The sequence below is a fragment of the Carassius auratus genome, chromosome 27 (assembly GCF_003368295.1).
Source record: "Carassius auratus strain Wakin chromosome 27, ASM336829v1, whole genome shotgun sequence".
Lineage (NCBI taxonomy): Eukaryota > Metazoa > Chordata > Actinopteri > Cypriniformes > Cyprinidae > Carassius > Carassius auratus.
The window spans coordinates 3220020-3241107 of NC_039269.1; the positions used below are offsets into that span (position 1 = coordinate 3220020).

The 21088-nt window shown below is 36.2% G+C and overlaps 1 long non-coding RNA gene across 1 annotated transcript; it reads left to right on the forward strand.

Moving 5' to 3' along the window:
- Positions 1 to 1159: 1159 nt before the first annotated feature.
- Positions 1160 to 20725, forward strand: LOC113045101 (uncharacterized). Its single transcript, XR_003275953.1, has 3 exons — positions 1160 to 1354; positions 9513 to 9604; positions 20249 to 20725. It is a non-coding gene; the product is annotated as an uncharacterized LOC113045101 (long non-coding RNA).
- The last annotated feature ends 363 nt before the right edge of the window (positions 20726 to 21088 follow it).

Here is a 21088-nt window from a genome sequence, read left to right on the forward strand (position 1 = left end):
GTCAGTAAAAGCTTTTAATATCTTTCGTCACTGTTCATGAATTTCTAAAATAAACTGACACATTATTCTGAATTCAAAATATCAGCTCAAGGAACGTCGTTAATTAGCCTACTTTTTTGTTTTATTATATTTAGTCTTTTTATTATGAATGAATCGTTTCTACACATGAATTACAAATGTAGGCTTATAATATTGCAATGTGAGTTCGCATGATTTCAAGTTGAATATAATAAATATATTAACCTGTATTTCATCAGTTTAACTCAACCTTATAAAAGCAAATACACTGCTTTGACGGTGTAAATTCTACATGCGATTTTATTTTATGTACTTTATTCAGGGTTGCAGGGTTGAGTTGCTTTCCTCTTAAATGTCTAAAATAAATCTAAAATTGCAGGCAAATTTGCACATTTAAAATTACAAATACATTCTAAAAAAAAGATTGCAATCAATTGTATTTTGGATAAGGAAACTCTTTTAAAAATCACAAATCTCCCCGAGCATTCAAACAGCACTTTTTATGTTATTTTTAATGTTTATTATTTCCATGAATTCATAATTCATACATCCGAATAATGCATAAGATGTTGCATAACAGCTTATTTTCTGTAATTTTATCCGTGGTATGATCACACTCTCTCCTCGCGTTCGCGTTTGGGGCGCGCGCGCACCGGTTTGAATGCGCCGCGCGCAGCGTGAATCACACCAACACCGGCCAACCGGAGCTCGCGCTCGCGCTGTTGAGTTATTCAACATGGCGAGCCGTGCATGTGCTCCAGACATGTGTGTCCTGTTACACACGTGAAGCATGCGTGGCTCGGTCTGTCATCTCTACACGCAGTTATGACTGAAGTCCTGCAGCAGTCAAAGCATATTTAAGAGAGAATGCACTCGTAACCTATTTTCTTGTCATGAAATCATTTGAGAGTTAGCAAAAGAAAACATATTAGCAAGTGTTATGATGCATCAAGCCATTACATTATAAATAATAAGCAGGATTCATTAATAAAACGCGCAGTTTTCCCTGACAACACACACAATCTGCTGCATTGGTTCTTTTCCCTGGGAATGGATGCTCGCTTTGTCTCTCTCTCTCTCTCTCTCTCTCTGCCCCTCCCCTCACGTTCTCTATCTCATTCTCTCGCGCTCAGTCCGTCATTCTCTCGGTTCTCGGTCTCGAAGCTGTTTGCAGACGAACAGAAACGCTAAAGGATGTAAATGAATGAAAGGAAAGAGCTGGAACAAAAGCAAACGAGCCGCAATGGAGGAGCGTCTAGCTGAGCTTATGATGCTGCAGAGCCTCCTCTAACTTTCATCCTTCACTTTCATTTGGAGCTGAAGACACGAGCACACGGTGAGCACTCACTTCAGCTTTCATGTGCATTCACGATGCTTCAGTTGCACAGTAAACCAGAACAGATGATGTTCTTGTTATATCAGATTTTAATCTGAGTAAAACAGTTTAATGCGCCAAAAAAACTTCACGGTCGTTTATTATTTTTGCACGTGATGGATAAATGCACACACTCTTAAACTTTCAGACTTTTAATGCAATTTTTTGTGCATTTAAAGTAAACTCCATAAACTATTTTTTAGGTGAAGATTTGCAGTTGCATTCTTAGTTTTCTCTTGTTGCATTAATTTCGGAGTTTATTCATGCTGTTCTGCTGTGTTTCTGCTCTTTGCATTGAAACAAATATTCCATGCATTGCCATTTTCATAACCTGTGTATAAATCTACTCATTCCAACAAATAACACATTTAATTATGATGGAGAGGACTGTAGGGAAGGAAGGAAGTCTGAGGCCTGTATGTGTTCAGCTCTTCATGGGAAAATGTGGCCAGCTCTCGTGTGTCTGTGGCCCCTCGCTGCTCCCAGACTGTATTGTCATGATAATGAGAACAGCTCGTTGTTGAACTTGATGTTGACTTCTTTCTTCAGGCCTCATTTTACTCGGTCACTTGTTTGTGGTGTGTGTGTGTGTGTGTGTGTGTGTGTTTTCACACGGTTCTTCAGCGAGGATTATTTGAGAGGAACAATAGACTGATGAATAATGACAGTCGCTTCTTCTTGAAAAGAGAAGATATCTTTAGTAAGATTTGCATACGAAATGTATTTTATTAATTTAATCTCAGTGGTTTGTGAAATAAAAAAATACTAAAATTATTTAATGTTTATTTCAACAATATTAAATAATTGTAATAGGCGTAATTTATTTTTTAATACTAAATATGTTCTTCTTTTACACACACACACACACACACATATATATATATATATATATATATATATATATATATATATATATATATATATATATATATATTCACTAATCAGAAGTAGATATTTACGCAAATATATTTTCTATATATTATTTTTATATTTAAGGGAATCTTAATAAAAGTGCATTTCTATTCGATGTGATCTGTGTTTCGTGCTGTTTTAGATCAACAGGTGCTGATGAGGCTCTGTATTCACTGTTCAGATCATCATGAAGAAAAGCCTTTGATGTCTCATGATGCATTATTAATTTAGGCCCATTTAGTTATTTTTGCACGGACTAAATCAAAATCATTTAATTACGAACGTCTTCCACAGCGGCTCTTTTGAGCAGCTTTTTTTATTTTAATTGTTTGTCGCTTATAATTAAGGTGATGCAACATAAGACTTTTTTAATGCATGCTGAAAAAGATCACAGACTCATTTAGATGAATTAAAAATGAAAGATATAAACACAAAATAAGGTAACACGTGCACGCACAATGACTCTTCAAAGTGTGGCTTGTCATATGTATCGATCATATTTAATAATCTGTAATACCTGCAGCTGAAGCTCGTAATAATGCACAGCTGATTTTAGACTGAAGCTCCATGCAGATGCACCTGTATTTAACACGGATTTCTGTTCGAGACACACTACTTTTGTACCATATTCCACTTTAGCATATCAGTATTAGGGTTAGATTGTCTAAGCAAATACAAAAGCATCTTTCGTATATAAAAAAAGGTTAATGTAAATATACACGTAAATCATTCTGTGAAATCGAAACTAAACGAAAAGGAATTTCTGTCGAAAAGTGAAAACATATAGTGCAGGGATGAAGCAAAAAAAAACAAGAAACAAGAAAAAAAAAAAAAAACAGAAAAAGAGAGAACAGAAAAATAAGAAAAGAAACAAAATTCGAAACATTTTAAAACATTAGAAAATATAACAAAACGCGTCACATTTGCAGCGTTATTAGAACTATTTCTTTAATTCAGTGCCAAATGTTTTGTTCTGTTTATTTTGAATTAGTGTATTGTATGATATTAAACTACAGGTTATTAATGTCATTTTACTCTCTGACAAAAAATAAATAAATAATAATAAATAACAAAAAGTAGAGATAAATGAGATAGAATGGTGTAGAGAGGGTTGCTTTTCAAAATGAAATAATTAAAATTAATCTTTAATTTTTTTAAGTAGGCTATAAAATGTACAAATCCTAATAATGTTTAAAATGTGTCGATAAAAGGATAAATGAAGTGTGTTTGTGTGTTATTGAGCTCGTGAAATCATCCGCTCACAGTTACTTCTCATAAACTCCGGCTTTTCACTCCGTTGATTAAAGAGTTAATTTAATTTAAACCTCGATTAATGACTTTTCTGGTGCTCGGATTGTTTAAACCTGAACGTCATTCTAATTGTGTTTTTGTAGAATCATAAATTATTTTAGATCTGAAGAGCTGTTGTGTGTGTGTGTGTGTGTGTGTGTGTGTGTGTACACTGTATGCAGAGAATGGAATATTCCACCATGTAAACCAATAGACGTGGACGATCCCATTATTTGCAAACCAGTGTGTGTGTGTGTGTGTGTGTGTTTGTTCTTTGATGACGTGTTCTAAAATATTTCACCTAAATATAGCGCATTAAGGGGAATGGTGCAGTTAAAGGCCTCTATTCACAAACACAAGACCTGCAGGATCATAAAACCTAATTTAACAAATTATAAAGGCCGAAATAATGCCGATAACTGATTATCATATGCGTAAAATAATAAAAACAGCTTATATGTGATGCATAAAAATAGATTTTAATACAAACATATTGAGATTGAATCTATTTTGTGTGTGTTATATGTGTGTGTATATAAATGTATATATATTTGATTTATGAAAGCAATATGTAGCTATATAGATATCATCACATAAAATATATTGAAATATTGAAATGTTTTTGTATTATTCTAAAAATGCAAAAAATTTTCTTTCAAAGATTGGGGTGTTTAATGCATGTATAATACATGCATAAAGTACTTTATATAAACAGAGGAAGTCTGTGGTGTGTCCCCATTTATTGAAATGCAAGATTAAGTAGGCCTAGACTTGTGAGAAAGAGGCGGAGTCACAGGATGTGGGAGGGGCTTGTCATGTGTAATGAGGTCAGTGCTTCTTAGATGCTGCTCTGAAGATTGAAGCATGTGTGTGTCTCATCTTTAGTGTCTGGCATTATTAAAACAATCTTAACCAATAGTCTTTGGATTTATAAAAGCAAGTGGAGTGTACCAAATGATCTGAGCATCAGAAATAAGGTATGTCTTTGAAAAGTTCATTTGTATCTCTTATTGCATCCATGCAAGTGAAGTCAGCTAGCGCTTTATATAGAACTGATACTTGCACATTCAGTTAAGCTATGTTATGTGTTAAAAGATATAGATTTTAACTGAACATGGAAATAAAGTCAATTCTGTTGATCAGTTAATGTAAACAATAGACCATAAATATCTAAATTCAACATCAGAGCTCCACAAATGTATAAATGCTATCTGTTTTTGTTATTAGGTCAAATCACAACCCTATACTGAGTTTATTGGAGTTGCTGCATGCACTTGTGTGTGTGAGGGAGTGATACTGATGAATGGAAATGACATTGTCTAAAAGCTCTCAGTTTGTCACGGCCTCTTTAACACGCACGGGCTAGTTTTTCTCTTTGGTTATCTAGCTGTATGAGTTCATGCATATCATAAAGCTAGAGAACCGAAAGCAGAAACTAATCCCACTGACTTCATGAACCACAGAGAGCGGAGGCACGGAGAGAGAACCGGGACCGAGCGCGTCATACAGGCTTTTGTGGAAGTGCATGAACAGAATCCATGCTTTAAAATGAATTACTGCAGAAATGTGTGTGGGATGCGTTGATGACGCAAATTGCGTTCAGGGAGCGCGTGCACGCGCAGCGTCATTCATCACGCGTGTGTTTCAGGTGCACGCTGTTCCTCTCGGGGCCTTTCACGGTGTCGGTCTTTTGTGCGGTTGTTGTAAATGCACGAGCCAGCAAGGCTGATATAATTCACTTCAGTATCCATATTGCATGTTCTTGAATCCAAGCTAAAAAAACAAACAAATGCGTTGCAATTAACGTTATGCAAACGTGCAATTAACCATTTTGTGCGTTTTGAAAGTAATCTAAAGTCAGATGGCTTAATGTATTAAAGCATTCATGCACAAGGAGTATACAAGTAGCCTACATTATCAAAACTTAAACATTTGTGTCTAAATGGCCCAAATTGGTACTTTAAATGCACATATTAAAACCTGAAAGGTACAAAAGTGTACCTTTTAATCTGAAAAAGTTGCTGCCCCATTAACAGCTTTTGCACCTTTTTTCTGAGACTGCATCAAAACATTTAAGTGCATATTATATGTTCTTGAATCCCAGCTGACAAAGACTAAATATTTTAATAATGTTCCTATTAAGTCGATTAATATTAAATGCTGTGATTTCTGAACATCCAGTTTTTTATATATATTAAGAAAATGTTGCAATTTATGATTTGCAAGCAATATAGAAATGTTACTTTTTGATGTTCAAATAAAGTTTATATCAAGTAGTAACATGAAAAAGAAAAAAAAATGTTGCATAAACTCAGAATAAAGGTTACTTGCATAAAAACCCTTTAGTAAATCATAGTAAATCAAAAGCAGTCTTTAGTCGCTGGGGTATATTTGTAGCAAAATCCCAAAAATACTGTATGGGTCAAAATTATCAATTTTTCTTTTATGCCAAAAATCATTAGGATATTTATGTTTCATGAAAATAATTTGTACATTCATTACCATAACTGCATAAAAACGTAACTTTTTATTTGTAATGTATAACAGTAATTTGCATTGCTAAGAGCTTCATTTGGACAACTTTTCTCAGTATTTTGATTTTTTTTTTTATGCACCCTGATATTTCAGATTTTTAAATATTATTGTAAAAAAAACATTATTTTGGTGTTAAATAACAATTAAAACTCATAATTATTAAAATGCACTTCCTTAAATGGCTCTTTCTGAGTGCACAACCTGCTAAACTGAAAACAGTGTTTTGCTTGTACGAAGAATACAACGAGCACGTTTAAGGTGGTTGTTCTTTGTTACGTATGGAAAGCAGTCCCCTTTAACATTTCTATGCAAACTAGAGCTTGAATAATGAGATGTGTTTATGATGGTGGGGGTTTGGGATCGGGGGGGCTGGGGCTTCCATTGGTGCAGTGCAGCTGTGAAAAGATTGGGCTTCTTTTTCCCACGACCAGCCAGACACAAAACAGCCAGGGTCATGTCACAGAGCTAATATATACGTACAGAGAAAGAAAAAGAACATATCGAAGTTGTGCAAATTAACGAGCTGTCTGATGAGACAGAGAAAGAAAGAGAGAGAAAGAGAGAGAGAGAGAGAGAGACGGAGCTGCAGCTCATGCATTTCATTTTGTTTGTCTGTTTCTTACATACAGCTTCACCTTCACGTGTGTATTTATGAAACGTTTACTTGAATTTCAAAATGTTTTGCCCGTTTTCACATACAAACACGGGTGTTTTTTATTGCATTGCTTTGTTGAATTATGAATTAAATAAAAATTTACTGATATGATTTATTTCATCATTTTACAAAGTCAATAATTCACTAAAATCTGTGCATTACAGTGATTTCAACCAAAGACAAGAGGTTGTTTAAATAACTACAAAATCAAACCACATGGATATAGATAGAAACAGAAGAAAAATATATATATATTTAGCACAATATTTATATATAATATTTTAAATGCAATATTATTTTTATTAGACTTTTTATATAGAAATTTTATTATTTGTAAATTAAGTTTACACACACACACACACACACACACATATATATATATATATATAATATATATATATATATTTTTGTTTATATATTAAATATATTTATCTGTAATATAAATATAAATATATACATGTTAATGCATGTAAATAATTTCTAAATATGTACTGTATATGTTTGTATTTATACATAAAAAATATACACAAAACTTTTATTTTGGATGGATGTGATTAATCGCGATTAATCATTTGACAGCACTAATATATGTATGTGTGTGTGTGTGTGTTTTATTTTATCATTTGTAAATTAAATTAATTGTATGTGTATATGTATATTTACTAAAAGCTTTATTAAAAAGCCCTAAAAACCATAAAGTACAGGAGGAAAGAAATGTATTAAAACTGATCTCAACTCATCAAGCAGCAAAGGTTTATTAATTCCTTCCCTTCATCCATTAGTCACTTTAAACTTGGCCTTGTGTCTCAGGACGCAGACAGACAGACGACTGTGAGACTCACACATAGCAACTCAGAAGGAATGTCTCTCTGCCACACATTCAATACGATCTGTGATCTATGTCCAAATAATAGGGGGCCAGCTGTGTGTGTGTGTGTGTGTGTGTGTGTGTGTGTGTGTGTGTGAATGAGCAGCGCTTCGGAACCTTCTTGAATTTGAATTTGTCTCATTTTTGAATGTTGGAAAGATGTTTGGAATATCATTATCAGCTTTAGGAATAACTCGAGAAGAGCTTCATCACACAAACAGATCAAAAAGTGACGTCAGTTCTGAATAAAATAATTATTTTATGGTATTTTACATTATTTCTTGGCGTTAACATGTTTCGTGTATAAATATGATCATATATGAAACACTAATCTTACATTTTTAAAGAAATTTATACTTTTATTTATCAAAGATGCATTAAGCTGATGACAGTTAAAGAAATTATAAAAGATTTCTATTTCAAATAAATGCTGTTCTTTTGATCTTTTATTAATCTGTCAATCCTGCAAAATAAAATGTATCACAGTTTGCACAAAAAAATATTTTGCAGCACGACTGTTTTCAGCAGTGATAATAATCAGAAATGTTTCTTGAAGCATTAAAATGATATCTGAAGATCTTGTGACACTGAAGACTGGAGGAATGATGCTGGAAATACAGCGGAGTATCGCAGAAATAAATTACAGTTTAACAGAGATTCACATAGAAAAGAGTTATTTTAAATTATAATAATATTTCACTATTTTCTACTGTATTTTTGATTAAATAAATGCAGCACTGATGAGCAGAAGAGACGTTTCTTTGCAGACTTTAAGACAAAGTTTGATCAGGAGAAACATCAAAATATGTCCCTCTGCTGATAAACAGAAACAAATGAAATAATGAAATGCATTTAACACATAAAAACATATAGTATATTTGCTGTAGCTGTGTGTTTTTAGTCTAATGATCTGATGCTCAGGCCTCAGCATCTCTCTCTTTGGCTCTTTTGATGGTTTTCCCTCGTAGGATCCGCAGGGATGCCGTTCCGCTCAATTAGCTCGCCAGGGCCTTGTTTACTCTTCTTTATGGAGGAGATCCTCAAAGGCACAAGCCTGTCCTTTCAGTAAAGAGGACCCAGCGCGTCTCTCCTCCTCTGTGCAGTGATTCAGATGGAAATGGGACGGGGGTCTCCCTGTAATTAGCTCAGTGTGTGGATGCTTGTGTGTGTGTATTGTGAGGAGATGTAATGTGCTGAAGGACCGAGTCGGGCTCCGGCTCTTTGAGCAGCTCTTCACTCAAGCTTTTGAGGAAGGACTCGGGCGCAGGTGATTTCCCATGGACCCGGCGCTGCTGCACAAACAAAGCCTCAGTATGAATAAATGTTGGGTTTCTGGGGGCCTTTACAGACGTTTAGGGAAGAGAGATGCGCCTCGACTGACATTGGTGCTGTCCATGGTTCTTGACACATTACCATTCATATAAATATGGTCAAATGACAAATTTCTGAATTTCTTTTTTTTGATTTTATGGTGTCTCTTTTTATCTAAGCAGTGTTATAACTATTATAGTATATATATTTTATATATATTTTTTTTTCTTGTGATTTTTTTTTTATATGTATATATGGTTTCATTAATTTTTATTCATTCATTTTAGTAATTTTATTGTGCATTATCTTTTGTATTTAGCAATTTTGTTTTGTGTTTGTATTTTTTTTAAACATTTTACACTGTTTATTAATGCTGCATATGAGATTATTACCAATATCACATGCAAACATGAAGCATCAACATACAAACACATTTATTTCCCCTATCTGTATGTAGAAACATACATTTCCTGAATTGTAACTCTTTGCATGAAGCACCTGAAGACGTAAGCAGTAGTCTGACGTCTCACACTCGTCTCTGTCTGCAGGGAAGCCAGTGTAAGGAGCGCTGAAGGAGCATTTGGAGAGATGGAGAGATGAACGTGTGTTCTCCAGCAGGATGATGGGAGATGAGGAAGATGTGAGTGCTTGAGTTTGTGCAGTTCACATCCACACAAACCCATAAAATGATAATTTAGGACATAAGAGATAATGTTTTAGTGCAAAAATATTGTTAACCCCAGCTCACGCTCATAGGTTTGATTTGAACACATCATATCCTGCTCGCGGTCAAACATTTTACTGTATCCAAAACTCAACTCAGATCTGAAAATGAATGGCTGCTAGTTGGCTGCTTAGTCGGAAGAAAAAACGATTTAATTAAACACACAGAGAGTCCTGACTCAAACTCATGTGATTGGTCAAATCAGAATTAGATACATTGGATCGAACAAATCAGCGTTTTGAAAGCATCACAGATTCACTTCTACCAATCTACCAATCACTTACTTACACATTGACATTTCCCTCCAAACCGATGACAAAATGGATGTTTCCCTCCAAAGAGATGAAAAAATTGATGTTTCCCCCCCAAAGAGATGAGAAAATGGATGTTTCCCTCAAAAAAGATGAGAAAACGGTGGTAAACATGGTAAACACTTCTACCGACTGGATGTTTCTCTCCAAAAAAATGGATTTTTCCCTCCAAAAAGATGGAAAAATGGTAGCCACTTCTGCCGACTGGCCATTTCCCTGCAAAAAGATGGAAAAATGGATGTTTCCCTCCAAAAAGATGGGAAAATGGTAGCCACTTCTGCCGACTGGCCATTTCCCTCCAAAAAATTACAAATGGCGGCTCCTTTCTGCCGACTGGCCATTTCCCTCCAAAAAATTATAAATGGCGGCTCCTTTCCGCCGACTAGCCTTTCCCTCCAAAAAAATTTATGTTTCCCTCCAAAAACATGAGAAAATGGTAGCCGCTTCTGCCAATTGGCCATTTCAAAAAAATGAATGCTTCCCTCCAAAAAGATGAGAATATGACGGCTCCTCTCTGCCAACTGGCCATTTCCCTGATGAGAAAATGGATGTTTCCCTCCAAAAAGATGACTGAAAGAGCTGACAAAAATGACAAAATGGTGGCCACTTCTGCCGGCTGACCATTTCCCTCCAAAAAGATGGCGGCACCTTTCTCCGTTTGCCATCTGTGCCACCGTTAGCTGCTCACAATCTCTGTCTAATTTCATTTGCATATCCTTGATTTAGCTGTAGGGGGAGGAGAACAATGCTCATATGCTCGTGAACGAGCATATAAATCTCTGGATGGGAGAAACAATCCATTCAAAGAGGCATTTTTGAGCAGTCAGCACGGTTGAGATGGGGCTGTTCTCGCTGCCTTATGGAAAGTGAGACAGAGACCCCTCGTATGCAAATCCCTCACTGTAAACACCAATGAGAGGGAGGGAGAGCCAACTGCAACCGGCTAATAGACGAACGAGCTTAATTAGTATGTTCACTCAGCGAGTGAATATAAACCCCAATATTACTGAGCCTTAGAAATCGTTTATGGTGGCTGTTTTGATTGCAATTATCATGATTTAGAAGCAAAAACACATAGTGAATGATGTTATTGAGTAGAGCTTTCTCTTAATGGAGATTTCATTTGTGTTTCAATAAAGTTTCAAGATGTTTCCTCCCAAACATACATAAAAATAAGCCAAAATGGATCAATAGTTGTCTTACTGTAAGATATTAGTGTAGAGCTAATATAGAGAGTAACATACAGATATGAAATAAATGTGAAAAACAGCTCATATAATTTTGTATGCACCATAAATTTAAATAAAATGGAAATCACAATGACATCAAATGGCAAATTCGGAAAGGTAATTAAAATAAATATATGCGCTGCAGGTTTATGAGTAATTTTATAGCTGTATTATATAAATATTATTTTTATTCTATTTTCTTAAATACAAATATTTTTTGTTTTCTTTTTTATATTTTAATATTTTAAATATATTATTAAGTAGTAGTAATATTATTATTATTATATTTATATTATATATATATATTTTTTTTCTTAAATATTAAATTATTGTATTGTACAATAATATAATAAAAGTAATAAGATTTATTGTTTAGTTTTATATTTTTATTTAGCATTAGTAGTATTAGTAGTAATTATATATATAATAATAATGTTATATCTTATTTTACTGTAAAATAATAGTTTCTTATTATTCTTATTTTGTTTATTATTTTGTGCAATGATAATAATAACGTATAATTATTAGGATTATTTAGTATGTTAATACTTATTTATATTATAATCACAGCATTTTTGTGCAGCCAATGAATTATTGAATATTTATGCAGATGAACAAAGTTTGAGTCATTTTTGAGATGTCATGGTCTGAAGCAGGAGGCTTCAAATGGGGCTTCATCAACATTTCTGTCAAGAACGAAACAATAGAAACATTAGAGACGTCAATGTAGGTGTCCAGTCACAGTCATTTCAAACTATTAAAACAAATGCATTTGAGCAGTGAATTCAAATGAACACAGGGTTAAATTAGCTTTCTAATTCTGTCACTTCACATTTATTTTTAGATGAAGCGAAGCTGTCCGAGATGTAGGACAGAATCGGTCTGTTTTGTTCCCCTTGTGGAAACAGGACAGAGACAGAGACAAACTCAAAACATCAGTACCCCTTTATACATCAGTAAGACTAACCCCAGTCTTCAGTGTCCCTGCTCCTCGTGTTGAGTTATAAAATACGATCAAAGCCACAGTAAAATAACAAGCTGTGCAAGCAAGCATTACAACTTTAATATAGAGTTTTACAGATTTAAACATTAGTAATTCTAATATGCAATTTAAATAGCATGTGACACCAGTGGCGTAGCCATGGGTGTGCCAGGGTGTGCCTGTGCCACCCACAGTGGCAGCTGGCACACCTAAAAATAGATGCAGAATTATTTTTCATAGTCTCAATAAAAAATGTTTACTAAACTTGGACTATTGTTGCTTACTTAGAATGTATATATATATATTTTTTGTTCACGACTCCGTTGATTCAGATCGGCACTTCGGAGCATGTTCGCGACTCGGTTGATTCAGATCTGGACTTCGGAGCCTGTTCGCGACTCGGTGGATTCAGATCGGCACTTCGGAGCATGTTCGCGACTCGGTTGATTCAGATCTGGACTTCGGAGCATGTTCGCGACTCCGTTGATTCAGATCGGCACTTCGGAGCATGTTCGCGACTCGGTTGATTCAGATCGGCACTTCGGAGCCTGTTCGCGACTCGGTTGATTCAGATCTGGACTTCGGAGCCTGTTCGCGACTCGGTTGATTCAGATCGGCACTTCGGAGCATGTTCGCGACTCGGTTGATTCAGATCGGCACTTCGGAGCATGTTCGCGACTCGGTTGATTCAGATCGGCACTTCGGAGCATGTTCGCGACTCGGTTGATTCAGATCGGCACTTCGGAGCCTGTTCGCTACTCGGTTGATTCAGATCTGGACTTCGGAGCCTGTTCGCGACTCGGTTGATTCAGATCGGCACTTCGGAGCATGTTCGCGACTCGGTTGATTCAGATCTGGACTTCGGAGCCTGTTCGCGACTCGGTTGATTCAGATCGGCACTTTGGAGCCTGTTCGCGACTCGGTTGATTCAGATCGGCACTTCGGAGCCTGTTCGCGACTCGGTTGATTCAGATCGGCACTTCGGAGCATGTTCGCGACTCGGTTGATTCAGATCGGCACTTCGGAGCCTGTTCGCGACTCGGTTGATTCAGATCGGCACTTCGGAGCATGTTCGCGACTCGGTTGATTCAGATCTGGACTTCGGAGCCTGTTCGCGACTCGGTTGATTCAGATCGGCACTTCGGAGCCTGTTCGCGACTCGGTTGATTCAGATCGGCACTTTGTAGCATGTTTGAGATTTTTTAAAATTCAGATCTGGACATCGAAGCAGGAAGTGTTTGTCAAACAGTTAATTTGTGATAAATTAATATTTGGACTTTTTAAGGCTTTTTTTACCTGCCGATTCAGCATGTACATGGACCCACACACAAAGGTGGACACACTCTAGACGGGTGTGCCAGGTAGGGTGACCACCCGTCCCGCGTAGCGCGTGCGCGCACAGCGTTTGAAGCCCAATACATGCCTCCCACAATCTGAGATTGTGTCACGCATAATCAATGCTTGCTAAAAAAAAAGTTTGTCGCTATATCTGGAGTCACCAACCCGTCGATCGCGGTCGACAAGTCGATCTTGGAAGCATTTTAAGTCGATCGCAAAGATTTTTCAAAATCTGAGAAAAAATGGTGCGAACCTCCGGTGCGAGTTGTGAGGTGCGAGCCTCCGCTGACTGCGCGCACCTCCCGAAACAGACGAGACATTTATACTTGACACAACTGTTTTAGACTGAAAACCAGACCATACAACTGATTTAGACGCGGGTGCCGGTGTGATGAGATGTGCTAATATCTGTCTGCTCGGACATGATTGTTGTAGACCTGTAATTGATTGATTATTGAGGTAATAGGGATGGCACGGTTTGCTGAAATAAAAAAACCAAACCGTTCGGTTCACCACACACGTTCGGCACGCGCTTCAACTTAAATCTGACAAAGCATCTGTAATATTATCTGTAATATGGCTTGCTATAAATGGCACGTAAAAAGACAGGGTTCAGCTAATAAATGTTTCTGTTGATGCATGCGCATTCTGGCTTCCCAGACATTACAAAAACATGAAAAAAAAATATCTATATTGAGCAACTACAATTCATTTTAATCCTATAATTATATATTATAATTTATTTAAAGTGAATAAACTGTAATGAAAAATAAACAAAATGAAATAGCTTATATTTCAAAATTATCGTATTTGGAAGAAAATTATTAAATTTAACAATTAACTACATTTTGACACGACCTGCAAATTACCACTAGGAATATGGTTGGACGGTAGCAGTGTGACAAAAATACTATCCCATAATTTTGCACAGTAATCTGACAATAAATGTGGCACACCCAGATTTTCATATGCACACACAGAGTCTCTTTTCTGGCTACACTACTGTGTGACACTGAAGACTGGAGCAATGATGCTGAAAATGCTCACTGCATCTTTGATCAAATAAATGCAAGCTTCATTAAGCAATAAAATAATTATTTCAAAAACATAAAAAAACAGGACATGCTCATTGAAAAATATAAATATCTGTTATATATAGACTTAAACAGCCAGGTGAAAATTGCATGCATTCAAGTATTAAAATGTTTAATAGTTTAAAGGTTTAAATATCATTAAATCTAATATGCAATACTAATAGACTGGAGTAATGATGCTGGAAATTCAGCTTTGCATCCCAGAAATGAATTGCATTTTAAAATACATTCATAGCATTAGAATACTTCCAATACTTCCCCAAAAAATTTCTTAACAGTAGTGCACATTGAAAAACTTTTTCAAAATATGCTATGTATACACGACCGAAACCACAGTAAAACAGCCAGGTGAAATCATACACATGCAAGTATTACAACTTGAATATGCAAACAGTAATATGCAATACTAATAGCAGTAATAATGTTAATGCATGACTTATATTACACAATAGTGGAGATGAGAAATGGTGCTTGTGCATCGTGTCGGTTTGTCCGCGCTAGTGTTTGTGTGATTTGGGGGTTTGCACTTGAACATGAGGGTTTGTTTGAGGGTTCATGTCTGGGTCATGAGAATGTCTGTCTGGGTATGAATGAGATCTATTAAAAGCATCCACGTGTGTGTGTGTGTTTGTGTGTGTGCTAATGTGGGGGTCGCCGGACACAATAGTGTCTGGGTTGGTGCATGTGTCCATTTACATATATACTCGTCGCTGGCCGCACATATGCTGCTCAGTCTGAACAGATGCAGTGACAGGCAAATGAGACACAAGCCCCGCCTCCCTGTAAATTCAGCACAACACACATCAGCTGCCGGGGAAAGCATTCACCAAATGTGACGCATATGCACAAAACACCCTAAATAATAGTAGTGATGTCACTGTGATCTGCTGAAAACAACAGCAGAGCAGCGCATGACGGCAGCCAATCAGAGCAGAGCAGAGCAGGAACAGGAAGTCAGCTGAGAGATGTCGACTTCATATAATAATACATTATATATTTTTTATCTATCTATATTGCTTTATGTATGAATGGATGTGATAGTGACCAAAGCGAAACTATTAACCTCACTGGTAGACAATAGACGTCTAGACGGATCTGAACATAAATATTAAGCCGAAGGTGCTTTTGTGGGGCTTGAAGCATGAGAACGTGGCCTGAATGCAGCGCAGCAGGTGAAGAAAGAGCCTAGAGGTCAAGGTCAAACCCGTCTGGGGTCGCATGCTAATGAGCCGGCTGATTAATATGCAGCGAGTTATATCTGTGTTTGCTCAAGTTCAGGCTTCCTTTGTGTGATTCTGGTCTGAAGAGAGCAAACACGTCTCCTGTTCATTTAGAGTCTCTCTCTCTCTTCATACAAGTGCATTTTACATTAAAAGCGACATTATTTAAAATGCAAATAATGCAAATACATGTTTTATGCAAATGTGCTTAATTTTCATTCTAATTTTTTTTTTATAATGTTAAGGCTTTTTTTCTTTATGCAAAATATTAAAAAAAAAATTTAGTGGTGAAATGTGACTCGTGCATGAGACTCTGTCATGTGGATATTTCATTCTGCAATAATTCTCCTCGGTTTTTCTACTTTTTTTTATTTCACATCATTCAGAAACATCCTCTTCGTGAGGTTCAAACACATCATCTGACTTACAGAAGTTAGTCTAAATCTGAAATAAGACCATTCTCTCCTCATTTTGTGACGCTGGTGTTTCTGAGGAGAGTTTTATTGCTCATTTAAACCAAAAGAGAGTTTGTTTTATCGGAAATGTTTCCTCTGAGATGAAACCAGAGAGATGAGTCAATTAAGCAAGCGTTGTGTAAAATCAATGTGAAACGCTGAGAGCAATGAAGATGTAACTCTGTATAGCAGTCTCTTTCTGTAAATTCATTTTTATTGGTGTGACTAAAGCTACTAATGTTACGATCTGCAAACAGCATCTGTTCGGATACAACATCAGCAGTAATAAAACGACAATGTTAAACATTTAACAGAGCTTTTAATGGTTTCTGAACTCAGTAATACTTGTCTGTCATCTCTCTGTCAGCTCAGCCCTTCTCTCGTCCGCTGTTTTTAACCTTTCCTCCGTGTCAGCAGAATGTCCCGTCAGCTGGGGCTCCTGTCCATCATAACGTCCATCTTTCTGTCTCTCTGCGGCTCTGTGTCAAATCCTAGTGACCCAGAGACCTATGTAGGCAGCCTTTTAAGGTTACATCTGCAGCACACTACACCTTTAGAGGTGTGCAGAATAAGTCGTACACACAGCTGTTGTCCTGAATGAAGGTCAGTTTCTGCTTTCTCATCACTACGTTATATTTGGAAGCAGATGACCAGTGCGTTTGGGCCACCTGCTTTTACCATCAGGCATGTGGATCGGACAGCTATGAGGACAAACCCAGGGGTCCTGATTTCATTCGTGGGAGGGCATGCAGGAATATTTGTCTCTGAAAATGAATACTAGTGAACTGCAGTGAAGTGTGTCGCCCACAGTTTAGAATAGCATGTGAAAGTAAACGACATGCACATTACACACTGTTGCAACAAGATCCAAATTAAGATTTTTATTTTCAATTTTAATAGTAACTTAATAGTATACACAATGCTGTATTTAAAAGCTTAGGGTGTGTAAGATTATTTGTTTTTTCTGCTCACCAAGGCTGCATTTATTTAATAAAAAATACAGAGAAAAATTTGAAATATTATTACATTTAAAACAGCTGTTTTCTGTGTGAATCTGTGTTAAAGTGTAATTTATTTCTGTGATGCGCTGCTGTATTTTCAGCATCATTCCTCCTGTCTTCAGTGTCACATGATCGTTCATTTGTAATCTTTTAATCTGTGAAATTGCTGTAAATTCAAGAGTATGCTGAATTTCTTTGAAGTGTTCTGGAGTTTCTCTCTTTCTCTCTCCGCTGAGAGCTGGTTTCTGCAGTGGATGCTGAATAAAAGATTTCAGGGCTTTTACAGACAGGCGTTGACCTCTGACCCCGGCCCGCCGCGGGGATGCGGTTCCCATTCAGCACACAGTCACAGTCTGTTAATTCAGCTCACAATCTCTGGATTCAGTGGAGGTGTGATCCGATGACATGTATTTTTAATGAGGGGCGACGTCTTTGTTGGACAGACACAATGTCCCGGCGCTGGAGAATGAGAAAGCATGCAAAATCCCACTGGATGTTTTCCTTTTTAACCGATTTTCAACACTGTTTATAATCAGAAATGTTTCTTGAATCATTATTCTGATTTCTGAAGATCATGTGACACTGAAGACTGGAGGAATACAGCTGAAAATACAGCGGAGCATCACAGAAATAAATTACAGTTTAATATACATTCATATAGAAAACAGCTGTTTTAAAATTCTAATAATATTTCAGATATTTTGCTGTATTTATGAACAAATAAATGCATCCTCGGTGAGCAGAAGATACTTTTTCAAAAACATTTGGAAAAAATCTACATTTGAACAGCAGTGTAAATCTGAGAACATTAAAAGAGTAAATGCAGTAAATTCCTCAAATGTTTGGTAATCTTTCAGATCTCAAAAATGTCTCAAACTGTCCTCGACTTTGCCACGAATCTTCTATATTCACTTTTGTCTTCTAAGGAACATCTGAGACAAAGTTAATCCTTCAATCAAACAGAATTGAAATCTTATACATTTTGTCTCATATTTGGGAAGATCCACACACACACACACACCTCTCATTGGTGTTTAAGTGTCTTTCTAATACAGATCTGCTCTCGGACACACTTATAAACCCCTTAGCCTCACAAACACACACACACACACACACACACACACTCACTCTCTCTCTGTCTGCTCTAGTGTGCTCTTCAGACATTAACACACATCTGTCAGAAAGCATGTCATCAAAACTCACTATTTATTTATCAAAGCTATTCATGGGTAATAAGTTACCATGCTAAAATATGTCCTTTCTGTTATATCATTATCACACACAAATATTTATTAACTTTAAATTGCTACACAGATTTAAAAACTTAGACAAACTTGTAAAAATGAACAAAAATTTGTTTTTTTTTTTGATCTTCAGAAATCCCTGATTGCACTGAACTGAGTGATGTTAGAGATGCTGGATTTGATGGAGTTTATCATCTGTGTGTGTGTTTCCGTTGAGATGAGCTGTTGACCCTGATCTCCCCAAAATAATGATGTCTGGGTCTAAACACACACACACACACACACACACACTCAGACATCCTAGACGATAACCTCTCTGTCTGTCTATAGGCTCAGGTCACTGAACAGTCTGTCTGGCTGCTCCCGCACACACACACACACACACACACACACTTTCTGGGTTCCTAAAGTGACCTCTGGTTCCGGGGTAAAGAAACCCCCTGAGACCCAAATAACCCGCCCCACGGGACAATAAAAGTAAACACACACACCTCCAACGTCTGGCCTTCATAAGCGTCACATGATCTAAACTACACACATAGACTTATTAAAGCGACAGTTCACCAATCTACTCACTCTCAACATGTCCCAAACATTTTTAAATATTGTAGAAATAGCAAACAATTTTTTTCCAGTGAAAGCAGTTGCATGAGACATTAAAGCTTTGTTTTAACATGGTAAATAAGTACACTATAAAACAGAAAGTTCCGGTCCTTGATTCTGATTGGTTGAGCCACGTTCAAAGCTGTTGTAAATAACTCTACAAAGTAACAAACACCTTTGTTTACGTCTGTGTGTTGCTCGGCAACCACTTAGAACTGTTTCTGAGGAACTGCATTGCTTGGTGGAAGAATACTTGTTTATATTAATATCATTAAAAATTAAATGAAAAATATTTTCAATAATTCATTACACTTTATTTGCTCTGTTTTATTCTGTGAAACCTTACTACGTATATGGACTGACCGTTTTATAAAAGCAACAATCTCCGTGAAGCCATGGTTTACAGTGGATTTATAACAGCTAGGAGGGTTTTAGACACGTTATAAATTCATGCGGTTTATTGCTTTTATAAAAACTACTGTTGTTTTATCTGTTAAGGTGGAAAAGATCCCGTGTTTGATGTCCTTTCCCCACAGACACACACATCTCAACTGTACCATGTGGATGCGGTTGAAAGTACAGCCTGATATGAAAAAAAAAATAATAATAATTATTAAAATGACCTAAACAATTACACTTGCAAGAAAGCACATAACTTGTACTCAAAATGAGTGTAAAATAAGCCTAAGTGTAATCATGGATAGTAAAGATATCCTTCCAAAAGCACGAACATTACTATATATTCACAGTGCAAATATTATTAGAAAATGTTAACAATACATTTAAAACAGTTACAATTACAGGTGCATCTCAATAAATTAGAATGGCATGGAAAAGTTCATATATTTCAGTAATTCAACTCTAATTGTGAAACTCTTGTATTAAATAAATTCAGTGCACACATACTGAAGTAGTTTAAGTCTTTGGTTCTTTTAATTGTGATGATTTAGGCTCACATTTAACAAAAACCCACCAATTTGAAATTAGAATGTGGTGACATGCTAATTTTATTGTAAGAGTGTGAATAAATTCCATGCATTTCTTTCTGTCATTTTATGAATCATTTCATGCTCTTCTCCGCAGTAAAGATGTGAAAGACAAACTCGGATGGATCCTACCTGATCCTGTATCACTCCGAAGATGCACTGATGTCACTTCCTCTGCTTCCTGTTATAACTTCACCTGAACACAAACAAACACCATCAGACACTTTTTTTAAAAAGTGGAAATCAGTCCTATCTCTGGTTTTTATGATCTTGTTCATTTTATTTTTAAAACCAGGTAAGTGTATCTAGTAATGCACATGCAGTTATTTTGTTGCATTTCAATATATGCACATTCACCTCAAGCTTTCTGGGTGGATTACAAAATACTTAAATTATTATATTAATAACACCTGGACCTGTAATTTAGATTCACTAATGCAATGACCCTCAGAAGTGCTTCATTCACCTGATTCAGTAGTTAATAATACAATGAGCATCTGCTGTAATTCATCAGTGTGTGCTTGAGTAATACTGCATTGTGATGATTTTAAATAAAGCTTCTACTTGTGATTTATGACACTGCCTGGTGTGAGTATTTGACGTTGTGGTTTATGCCATCGTATAAGTAGGTTTTATGTATTTGATTGTATTGAAGTGTGTTTGTGCATGTATATTCATCATGTAATGCAAAGGCATTCAGTCATTCATAAGTGTGAGATCAGAGTGTCTAATACTTTAATCATTCATTCGCTAACAGCCAAGACATTAAGACTTATTCTATATGCGTTGACATAAATAATGATTAGAAATAACTTTAAGACCACAGAGTAAACTAGTCAACTACTAATACATATATAAAGCCTCAAATTTGTGATATTGATGTTATGATGAGTGTTGATTTGGAAAGGTCAAATGTTGATATAAGAGAGAAAAGAGC